Source organism: Lissotriton vulgaris, chromosome 7 (genome assembly GCF_964263255.1).
Source record: "Lissotriton vulgaris chromosome 7, aLisVul1.2, whole genome shotgun sequence".
Classification (NCBI taxonomy): Eukaryota; Metazoa; Chordata; class Amphibia; order Caudata; family Salamandridae; genus Lissotriton; species Lissotriton vulgaris.
The window spans coordinates 1040035526-1040047786 of NC_141695.1; the positions used below are offsets into that span (position 1 = coordinate 1040035526).

At 39.9% G+C, this 12261-nt stretch overlaps 1 protein-coding gene across 2 annotated transcripts in view; it reads right to left on the minus strand.

The window, feature by feature from the left end:
- Positions 1 to 477: 477 nt before the first annotated feature.
- Positions 478 to 12261, minus strand: part of LOC147702890 (heterogeneous nuclear ribonucleoprotein A/B-like) — a 30415-nt gene continuing 18631 nt past the window's right edge. For both annotated transcript variants that reach the window (XM_086931481.1, XM_086931478.1), the window contains exon 9: positions 478 to 1130. The gene's annotated coding sequence lies outside the window, so the exon portion shown is untranslated. The remainder of the gene's footprint in view (positions 1131 to 12261) is intronic.

A 12261-nucleotide genomic window follows, 5' to 3' on the forward strand; every position in this document is an offset into this window, starting at 1 on the left:
CCTAATTTATCAGTCCTCTTCAGAGGAATCCACAAACCCTGGGTACCCTTTAGAACCCCCAGGGTGTTGGGGAATAAAAGACAGATTTGGAGTGGATCCCTTATTTGAAGAAAAAAAGTTATGGAGACTGTAGCGCGATCTACCCCAAATAGGCAAGAGGGTTTAGCATTCTTTGGAGAAAGACCTAACAGAAAATCGGTTCCGCATACTTGAGAAAAGATAGTTCATACAGCACTAGCTTAATTCAAATAGTCATAAACCTAATGCTGTCAAACATCTATCTTAAACTGGATATCTAAATATATAAAATCATTCTTTTTCAGATGCAGCATAGTTCTTAAATGAAAGCATAGACAAAAACAAAACTTCAAATTCTAAGCAAAGAGAGCTATGCATGTATACTTATTAAAATAAATAACTTTTATTCTCTTTTAAAAAAACTCAAAATACAGTTTCATCGGGAAATTATTCAATATCCTGGTTCAGTCTTTGCCAAATGTGCCCAATCAGGAGCTGCATATTTCTTTTTAGTACTCTTGCTTTTGTTGATCTTCTGACTACAGGATTTTCTAAATCTTTGTAATTCAGATCTGCCACTGTATCTGCTGATTTTTCTACAGTTTCCCTCAGACTGTCAAATAGGTTCAACGCTCTTATTATTTCTGTCACCTTCAAATCCTTTCACCTTCAGTCACATTTTGCTCCACTTGTCTCATTTCATCTTCACTGGTCTCGATTTGAACGACTTGCAATTGAAATACTGTGAGCTGCTCTTGAGGTTTGAGTTGGTTTAAGTTGTTATTTTTCTTTTTCATCTTATTTTTTTTCTTCTTGAACACTTTGTTCTCCCCACTTTGGATCCACGTAGCAAACTTGAATTTGACTTTGTGAATTAGTAGTTGTGTCACAGCTTAATCATCTGCATCCTTGACTCATTTTGTGAGATAGCGTAGAGCGAATAGAGCAAGCCTCCACACCTTACAACAGTGTTCACCTTCATGATCGATTGGTTTGTGCACTTCCACTGAGTCTCTACGCATGTCTTCATACTGGTTCCACAGCCTGACCTAGTCTTCAGGGCCTAAGTCATTGCAGGGTTCTTCACTTGTTGAAGGTGTAGCATATTTCACCTGGTGAGAGATGGAGCATATCAAATCAGGCAAACCTTTGCAGTAATCCAAAACCAGGTCATTAGTAATATTCAGAAAAAAGCAGCTGAATAAGTTCCAGGAGTCCTCATGGCCCTCCAGATCAACACTCCAGTCAATCCTGTGCTTCTATTGGGTATGCTTCTCATACTTACTAGAACCAGAAGCAGGGCATCTGGGCAATTCAGTAATGTTGAGACTCACACTTTACCAGTTTTGCTTTCATCGTACTGTAGGCCCTCTTAACTATACCGGATGCTTCGGGATGACAGTACAATGGAACGTCGGGTTGATATTCAGGGCCATGCATAGGGCTCTCATGAAACACCCAAAATGTGATAGGAGGGGTGCGTGCAATATGTTTGACCACCGGCAATTGCACAGGGTAGAAATCCAAATCATTGTTCTTTTGCCACCATATTTCAGAAACAGCCATATACAAATTGGTCTTAACCAGGTCCTCCCTGAACCAGAACATAAGCAACCCAAGACTGGGTTTACCATGATTGGAACTCATTAATAGGGGTGTATATGGGCTTCAGTGGCACAGTGAGTATGGGACCCATGTCGGATTATAACCTTCCCTCTACATGAAATACATAAAAGGTGATGGGAGGAATGCTTGCAATAAGTCTAACAACTAGCATTCGCTAGGGGCAGCATTCCAACCCATTGTTCGTTTAGCCAACTCAGTTTGAACCCAGCCATTTGCAAATCACTATTGCCCCTGCTCTTGTAGGAACAATCTAGCCCAAACCTCCAGGCCAGGACCTCCCTGAACCAGAATACAAGCAACCCAAATCTAAACAGAGGTGGCATGTTGTGCAGAATAACGATGGACAGGAGTGTGACCCGAGTAAATACCAATGGCTGAGATTATTTCAAGAAGTCCATCCATCACTTTTTTGTACACTTCAATGCATAGGACTCATCACTTCATTTTAAAAAGGAGTGTTCCCATCTGATTCCAAAGACGTTGGCAGGCCGTATGTTGCCATTACTTTCCTAAGTAATAGCTTGGCTACAGTAAGTGTGTCAGAGCATGAAGTTGAGGAACCTTTCCATCCCTTTACTAAATAAACAGTTGACCACCAAAATAAAATGCAAACCATTACAGCGTTGTAACTCTACAAATTTTCACACATGGCTCGTGGTAAATTGATTCTTAATATCAACATTTACCTGCTGGCAAATTACAAGCTTCTTGACAGGTTGTAAGCAATCTTTCTGGAATGAGGATTAAACCAATACGTTTTAAACATAGCAGTCATCCCGTCTCGTCCTACATGTGTAGGTCTGTGCACATAACTTGGTATATGCAGTAATAAATCTGCAAACATAACCCTCCCATGAATTGACTTCCACAAATTATCTTTGTCTTGATAACATCCTGTCTTTTCCCAACTTTTTCATATATCTTCGACACCTCACTCTGCAAATGTTTCAACTCTTCAAATGTTTAAACTGTTTGAACTCACAATGGCAAAAAAAATATTTTAATCAAGGTTGTTTTTTAATTCAATTCAAGTGTGCAAGAGCACAGCACTTTGCAACTTTATCTGTAAAGTTGTTGCCCGGTAAGATATTGTCATCTCCACTTTAGTGTGCAACATATTTTACAATATCAATTTTCTTCAACATATGCAGGGCCGCAACTAAATGTAGAATACATGGTCAGTTTTTAATGAGTTTCCGAAAATTGGCGACCACACCAATATCATACTGGCTGGCTATCTGTGTAAATTGTAACACTGAATACATTAGCCATGCAACATGCTCTTGTAATCAAAACCAATCCTCCTAATTGTGCGGAAATTACATTAGACAAGTACGATGCCTCCACAATACTCGATAGTCACTGTGTAGTCTGCATATACTGCTCGAGGAGCCGCTCAGACAAGATCCACAATAAAATCATGCAATTCTAGTGGTACATGTTGAATGCCTGATCTTGGTATGGCGCACAACTCACATCTGTTCATTCATGATCATCATCTAATCCATCCGCCTTTGGCAAAGTAAAAAGTGTGACAGGTTTCGGGGTATTACGTCTGATTAAAAAAAACGTTGTTGCCAAGATTATCTGCTCATTCTTGGTCAAGATGCACTCAGATGCTGAGTGCAGGTGTGAGTTAGCAGTGTCTGTTCCGAATGTGGAACAAGCACAGTTAATGAGTAACCCATCACAATTACCTCGCATTGTACAGCTGCAATAGGAGTCAATACAATGTTGTCATGCAGCCAGGCAGAGCAGAGGCAACTGGATTCAGTGTTGCAGATAAATATGAAATGGGCAACTTAGCCGATCCATGTTGTTGGATCAAAACAAAGTGCCCACCATTCTCTCGTGACAGATTAAACCATTTTTGTAACTAGGCATTTCTAGAGCAAGCATGCTACACAAACTGCCTGAGCTCTAGGAAGGCTTGCATGCATTCATTGTCCCAGGCACAGAGTTCCTCAAATCACTGCAATTCAACTTAGCGAATAAGGAAAAGTTTGGAATTCAAGGACAACAGATTTCCTAAAACATCTTCACTTCTCTCTGTGGAACTAGTGGGTTTATTCTCAATCTCTCTGTGGAACTGGTGGGTTTATCCTCAAAATGATAGAAGTGTGTTCTTTGGACAGTTTTCTCACTCCCTTTTTAATTTGGTGTCCCAAATAAATGAGTTCTTTTTCAACAGTATTACAACTTGGCAGGCGATGCCGTGTCAATTTTCAGACAAATGATTTAATAGAGAAATTGTAGCAAATCTGCAGCATTCTCTCATTCTGGATGACCACATTAAACTAAAAAAAATACTGCCCCATCTCGCTCCTCCAGTTTCCGGCCAAGATCTTCCGCCAACTCACCTAACACTTGGAAGGTAACCTACTCTGCACCTCCCAATCTAGCACGAAACAATCCTGATCCCCTCAACAGACATTAGAATTCTCATCAACGGAGGAGAGACCAGCCCTGATCCTCCTCGACCCCTCATCAGCATTGAACACCGTATCCCACTACACCCTCATCAGAAGATTCCACCTTATCGGTGTCAAAGTAGATGCCCTCAAATGGATCACCTTTTTCGCAGGACGCACCCAGAGAATATTCCTACCACCTCCACCTCCGAGCACAAGAAAATTATCTGTGGTGTCCCCAAAGGCTCCTCTTTCCCCCACCCTGTTCAACGCAGACATTGTTCACACTCCTGGACTCAACATCAGCGCATATGCAGAGGACACACAACTAACTCATTCTCTCGCTGACGGAAGACACCACGAGAACCAACTTGACAGGCGTCTCCGACTGGATGAGGTCCACCTGCCTGAAGCTCCACACGGACAAGAAGGAACTCAGAACTACAACAACCCCCATGGACCACACCCGCAACAATGGCATCATCCTTCACAGCAAACTTACCATCAAGCACCAGGTCAACGCAGTATCCTCCTCCTGCTGCTTCCACACTCTCTGTATGCTTCTCAAGATCTTCAGGTGGATCACCAGCAACATCAAGAAAACATTTGCACAATGCCTTGTCACCAGGTGACTAGACAACAGAAATGCACTCCAAGCCAGCACAACTACCCAACTCATCAAGCGACTTCAGACTATACAAAATGATGCAGCCAGACTCCTACAAAGCCCTCCACGATCAGGAACTAGCCTACATAAACTGCTGCCTGGCCTTCCACAAACCTGCCAGACAGCTCTACCTCCCTCACCCAGGTCTCCCGCATCCGCCAAAGCCACAGCAAAGATAGTTTCTTCTCCTACCTCACCACCCTGGAAAGACCTCTCCCTAAACCTCAACCTGCAAACCTCTCCTTCACTCTCAGCTTTCAGACAGGGACTCAAGGCCTGGTCCTTTGACTAAATATCTCAAAGACATCAGCACCTTGAAACTCCCCAGAGTGATTAGGCACACTATACAAGCACTGTCTGATCGATCATCAATATACTGTACCAGCACTGAATCATAGGGCAAATTTAACCTTACCAAATCCTCTTTAAATATTTGGGAGATTGAAGGACTTTCTATATACCCTTATAGGATTCTAGATTCCGAAATAAAGTGCTCTTTTGGTGTAAACGCAAAAAGATACTGATTAGCCTCATGAAGAGAATTTGAGAAAAATGCTAGATTCAAATTTGTGATATTGAATCACTCCGCTTCTGCAGGAATCTGAAATAAAACTACTACACGATTGAGTAGCACAACAAAACAGATTCATTAAGTTTGTGGAGATCTTGCACTGTGTGCTATTTTCCGCTAGATGTCTTTAGAACTGTGATGTGAGACTTACACGGATATCTTAGCACTCACTTTAAAATGCCGTTCATTCATTTTGTCAGTGGCAGGTGAAATCCCCTCCTCTGCTTCATAAGTAAGCCTGTATTCAGGAGTACCCGGATACACCACACTCGGTTTTGCTGAACAGCACTGGCTCTGCATTTTTATTCAACTGATTCATTTTCTTTTAAAATCAGGACAAACATTCTCAGTATGTCTTAAATTTGGAGGTGGGTCTTCTGGATACAGCACTGGAAACATTTTAACTTTTGTCTCTAGCGATTTTATAGTTAAATCTAAACCTTCATCTTGTGTTTGATTGCAGGACACTCACAATGTGGAGAAATGTGGCCCAAGGGCTAGAGCAGTTAACCTCAGAGCCGGGGAACCGGGTTCAAGTCTCAGCAGGGACGCTCAACATTCTGTGATTCTAGGCAAATCACTTATTCTCCCCGTGCCTAACCAAAAAAATGTAAGTGTCCATCTGGTGCTCATGTAAAGCTCTCTGATACCTTGGGGTTTAGTTTACATTATATAAATCTCCACACAAAAAAAACCAAGGTGCAACAAAACACTGTTCAAGTCACACAAGAAATCGCGACCCAACAAATTAACTGGACTGGTCTCACTGATTTTTAGTTGAACTAATTTTCACCTGAATATTTGCTTACAACGTATTACCGGTTGTTTTTTTTTTTAGATGCCTACAACTTGGATTTCTTTTTCAGAGAGGATGAAGTTAGAAACCTCCAGTAGCCAAATAGTGGAGCAGTTAGTACCCGTTTCGATTGAAAATTATACTGAATAGCCATTCACTTTTTCTGAAAAAAATATCATCCCTTCCTTACCTCTAGAACTGCACCAAGCATGCAGTCCTCCTCCCCTTGTTAGTCTCAGTCATTGAGCTTGTCTCGGTCCTGTAGGAACTCCAAGTGTAGCTACAAGCTGTGGAAATTGTCATTCATTTTTTAATTCTGGAATTTGACTCAAATCCCTGCATGGTATTTTGCATTGGTTTGTGCATATCAGGGACTAAAGGCATATTTCCATTGAATTACCTTGGATTTGGTACAGCTGGGACCATTGTCCATGTCATTCTATCTCACCGGATTCATATTGTTCTGCATTTGGAGAAGCATTTGCAACTCAATTATAAATCCGTTTGGATTAATCTACATGCCCATTACCAGGATCCATTTTACCCATATGTGGCACTGACTTTCTAATTAGTGCACTGTTAATACTATTGCTCACATTACCATCGTTATTTAATCCTCTTCACACATGGACCATTATTTCCTCCTTGCATGAATTGCACATCAAACTCTTATGCATGAACACCTTGCATACCGGCACCAAAACCAGGTGCCTGAAAACAACCTTTCTGAGCAACCATCAACTACTGCTTTGTTTTCTTTTTAGCATCGCAACAATCACTGCAGTAATTTGTGTAGAGTAGGATTTGGTCTAACTATTGCGCTTGCCATCATATTCCGATTTGCTGAATATTAGCACTAATCTACGGATGCAATCCCAACACAAATGCATAGACAAATCCTGAAATATCCTCTGTAGAGGGTTCATCAACTCCACTATACTATCAATTAATCAGCATCAGTCTCTTATAACAAGCATGAGCGGAGTACTCTGGATTGAGTCGCTCTCATGATTTTTGACCACTTGACTGATTTCTAGTAAACATTTGTTTTTATGCTGAATAACGTGGTTATATTTCTGCAAAACAACTGGAGAAGCCTTACACTCACCCACAAATAGAGGCACAATTAAAAATAGTACATCCAAATCTAGCTAAAGTAGCTTTGAAAATGTCACAATTCTGTCTCACCTCTGTAAACCCCTTCTCCAGGTCCTCTCTGAGCTTCAGGAAATTTTTTGTCAATGTGAAAAGAGTACGCCTTGACCAAAGTACATGCACATATGCTCCTTACTGCACTTCTAACAATGGAAAACCCTTTTTAACCACTGCTTCACATTCACTCACACTTTTGTTTTTCGATGTTGTATGCGTATCAGGAGAATCTTTCCATTCTCCAATTTACCTTGTCACTTCTTCCTATTCTTTAATCTTGATTGCCCAATAACTAAGATTTTTTCACAAGTGTTTAGAATCTTGTTTTTGTGATGCGCTTTTTATTTCATTCTAAAAAGGTTTCACAAATGCTCCTTTGTGAACAAAAATACATTTAAATTATTTTGCCATTTGCTCGAGCTTCTCAAATGCAGAATGTACATGCTTTCCTGCTACTGCACCCAAAAATGGCAATTCATGTGTTCTATTTTGAAATGTTGTCACTTTGAATTAAGTGTCTGTCATAGTTTCTAAAGCCCCATTAAGTTTGAGAGTATTAATCTTCATTACTTCTATCTCACTATGTGAAGACGAATTAACCTCCATTTCATCTGTCCACAGGCTCAGCTCTCATGCTCCTATCTCTTCCACCTGCATAGGAGCCTCATCATATGGTGGTGATTCTCACTTTAATCAATAAATGGTCTATAAACGTATCCTGTCCACTTAATAATTTTCAATTATTTCCATTTCACTTCATACCATTCACAGGAAATTGTCTGCACCCAGAGAGACCGACAGAGGATCATCTGTCTGCATACGGTAGGCAGTGCAGGCCTTTTGGCCAAAAGTGCCATTGAGAGGGTGTAAATTCCAGAAGTAGGTTATGGTTGTTATTCCCCCTACTTTCTGGAAACAAAAGACAGGCGTTTGTCCCATTGGAAACCTGTGCCCTCACAATGCCTTCCTCCGGAAGGAAAAAATTCAAGATGTTCACACTTGCCCAGGTCTTGGCTGGCTTGGACCCAGGAGACGGTGGTGTTGGACCTGCAGGACGCTATGCCCATATGTCCATCCAGTAGTCCCATTAGCGCTACCTGTGGTTTGAGGGCACACGAGCCATTTCATTTTGCTGTACTCCCCTTTGGTCACATCAGTACCTCTCGGGTGTTCATAAAAGTGACGCTAGTGGTAGCAGTCTACCCAGTAAGATCAAGGGTTTCAGTGTTCCTCACCGCGATGACGGTCTGTTAACGAAAGGTTCGTCCCAGGCAGTGGTCAACTTTTAGTCCTTGGAACAAGTAGGCTTAACTGCCCAAAGCACAAACCCTTTTGCTGCCTATTTACAGTACCACATTATGAAAAAGGGATGGGCAGCCAGCATAATATTTGTGTCAAAGTGGTTTAATCCCGGATTTATGGTTCATTGTTGCAAAGCCTTTATTTTTAGGGTAAACTCTTAAAGTAAATGTTATAAGCTAGGACTGCACTGACAGTAGTTACAGTATAAAAATGTGTACACTGGTTTTCAAAGTTTGGCAATATGAAGCTCTGTATAATACTCCCAGAATGCTCATTGATTAGATGCAAATATTTGCAAAAGCTTGAAAGCAAGATTGATGATTTTTTTTCTTTCAAAATAAAATGTTCACAAAAAAGCAAGTAGGAAAAGAAACATTTTGCTAAACTACTGTCAAAGTTTAGGTACCATTTCTTTGCAGCATTATTTAGTAAAGTGTGTTGATGTATGCAAGTATTTCCCAAAAATATTCATAATGGAAAATAAGTGTAACCGGTTTTAATAAGATGATGGAATATATTAATAAACCAGCATTGGCATAGCCAGTACGTCTGAAATTGGTGGTCAGTCTTTTGGTTTTGTCAATGCGTAACTTGTTTTAGCATGTTTTTTCTAAAACCATATTGTGTAGGAGCTGCTGGGCCCTCACCATTATAACAAACATTGGCAAAAGCAAAAATTGTTTTTGGTCTAAAAAAAAAAAACACAGATTGCCACAGAACAAAACTACTTTGAGCACAAATATGCTCCTTGTGAAAGAGCAGAATGCGGTCACTCACAGTGAAGCCAGCCAATAGACAAAATGTTAAGAAAAGGTCATGGTTACCTCAACTTCAATTAGGGGCCCAATAATTAAAGAAAGTCTCAAAAGTGCACCATGGTATATGTACTTGCATTAAGTGCATATAAGGCTTTTGTGAATTAACAAGAATTTACAGAAGTAGGCCAAGAACTAGTACTTCTCAAAAAGATTTGTGAACGGAATTCTAGCAGGAGCAAATATGCATGCGTCTATTAGCTCATGCGAAAATCTGAGAGTTTGCATGTTCACTTTCCTTCCAACCACTTTTTTCCCAACCCTGGAAGAAGTTTTACATCTGCCGTAGTCAGGAATAAATTTGCAACCTTTCTCAGCAAGGGAAAATATTAGAGAAGATTGGATGAAATCCTTAAAACATGCATATTAGTAGCTTTGCACAGACTCAAAAGGGCATTCCAACCCTGAAACTATTGATTACCACTACCTTCAGCCCTAATATGTAGATCTGTGGAAACTTGGCCACATAAGGCAATAGCTAGTATTCAAACCAAACTATGGTATGAGTCCGGCCTAATCAGAGGAGCTATATCAGAACTCTTATATGAGACTGTTGCCATAATTTGTCACTGCACAAAAGTGACAAGTGGATTTTGTTACAGGACAAGTAGATTTATGAAGAAATCTGCCCCATGGACAAGTAGATATTTTAGAAAATTCCACCCCCCCTCCCCGCTATTAGAAAGCAAGCTAGTTACCAAATGTAACTAAAATGTTCAGTTAAACCAATTATCAGAATTGCCCAGGTTACTCCACCATAATTGGGTCCAAGTTTATAATAAATTAAAAGGGTTCATATGCAAGACCAGGGCCATGCGAGTCAAACAAGATGATAGCCCATACAAATAAAGTAAACCGCTGGGGAGCAAAACTCGAAGTCAAAAGATTTATTCTAATTGAATAATAATAACAAGAAAAAAAAGTAGTCATTCAAATAAGTATCGATAATGCATCAAATTGCAAGAGGACCAACATAAATGTGCAGCTCCAAAGCAATGAAATATCCAGAACCAAAATATATTTCAGTAAGAGGACTAGCATAAAATATGCTCAGTTCAAAAGTCAAGGCAACTAGTATGGTGTAAATCAATTGACAGACTAACTTAGATTCTGCTTAGGAGAATTTAAAGTTAATTTTAAAATCAGCAAGTAGAACATGCAGACTGATCAGTTTAAAAGGAGAGTATAAAAACAAGCATAAATTAATAGACAGGCTCACAGAATCTGCACAATTCAGGAAGCAAGGAAAGTCTGGCACACATTTTAAAGAGGGCCCATTTTATTTGTTTCAGACAGTGAATGCCACAATCAATCAACATTGGCAGATCTGACATAATCAGGTTGAACGAATAATGTTACATACACAATCAATAATTTTGCAGGAAATTATGGTTCGTCAAATAAACATTTAGGAACACCTACATTCATTCAATTATAGAAAGGCATAAATAGGATAGAACATTTGATCAACAAATAAAAATAGGTCAACTGCGTAGAGCAGACTACCGAAGCAAACTGAATTTGATGCAAATACGGAATATTCTGAACACGGCTTCTTTCTTGAGAAACATAAGTTAATACCTTTCAGCTTGACCAGTAAACAGCACCATCAAATGTAGTTTATTGAAATCTATTTCAGTACATTTTATTTCTATCACTGTAAAATGAACGCCAGTGCAGACTGACTAAGCTTAGTCATGTCAAATGAATGCTGGTTATGTTAACTAAAACACATTTAAATATAGCATTATTTCATATAAAAATGCGTTCACAACTTCAATGAAGTCATATGAATGTAAACTACAATTGCAAGTAGCTCTAGCTTCTCTTTCAAGGGCTCTTCGCTGATAGTTATAAATACAAAATAGAGCAGAAAGCCCACCAGTACCTGTGAGAAAACCACTGGATGGTAGGTCAACAAATTGATACTTAAACATGTTCCATTTGAATGATTGAATAATTTCTGTACGTTTTGGAGTTGGAATCATGACAGTTACTTTTATTTTCTAATAACGTTTTAGCTTACAGGAAAACAATGTTATACTTGTTTTATCAAGTTACATTGGAATCAATAATGCAGGTGGGCAATGGCCCGCAAGGTAGCGTCCCTATTTGCTTCAGGAAAACAAAATGGTTTATCTATCCACATTTTTGGTAAAAGATAGAGAAAGAATGGAACAGAACAAACAGTAAACAAACCCACCCTGATAAATAGAGCAAGACCCGCCTCAGATCCAATTGCATACTAGTATATAGAAGTAGTGACTTCGAGACACGTGTAATCGCTTTGTTTTTACAGAGCGGAAAAAAGGAGGTTGCACAGGAGTTAAAAATTGTCCTTACATATTCAGGTACAATTATCGTAAAAACATACAGCACATAGCTCAGACTTATACCAGCCCAAGAGTAAGAGCTATAGATAGACAATAGAAACAATAACTTTAAATGTCCATGATCGGGCCTCAGTACTCATGCTGGTACTAGCATCTGAATGGGACATGTCACAGATACAAGAGTGGTGAAGAATCTGAAACATTGTCAGGCCTGCACCCCTTTCAAGGTGGACCCGTTTCATACAAGTCATGAATGGACGCCATATCTTGGCGAACTGTTGTACTCTTGTGGATCACTGCCAACAGTTTTCCCATTGGCATATATGGACCATAGCTTCCCCCACCAGAGGTTGAACATAGAAGTGCTCTGTTATTTCCACATTTGGGCTATGCTAAGATGAGTCGCAAACAAGAGATGGGTCATCAATATTCCCCCCTGAGGTGGTCATGGGGTACATGCCCTGAATGCCAGAGTACCCCAAAAGTAATAAAGGGATCATGTCAGAGTTAGCTTGAGATGGTTCACATCAATGGGAGGACAGCTCACCAGAAGGCTTGGAGATGAGCATG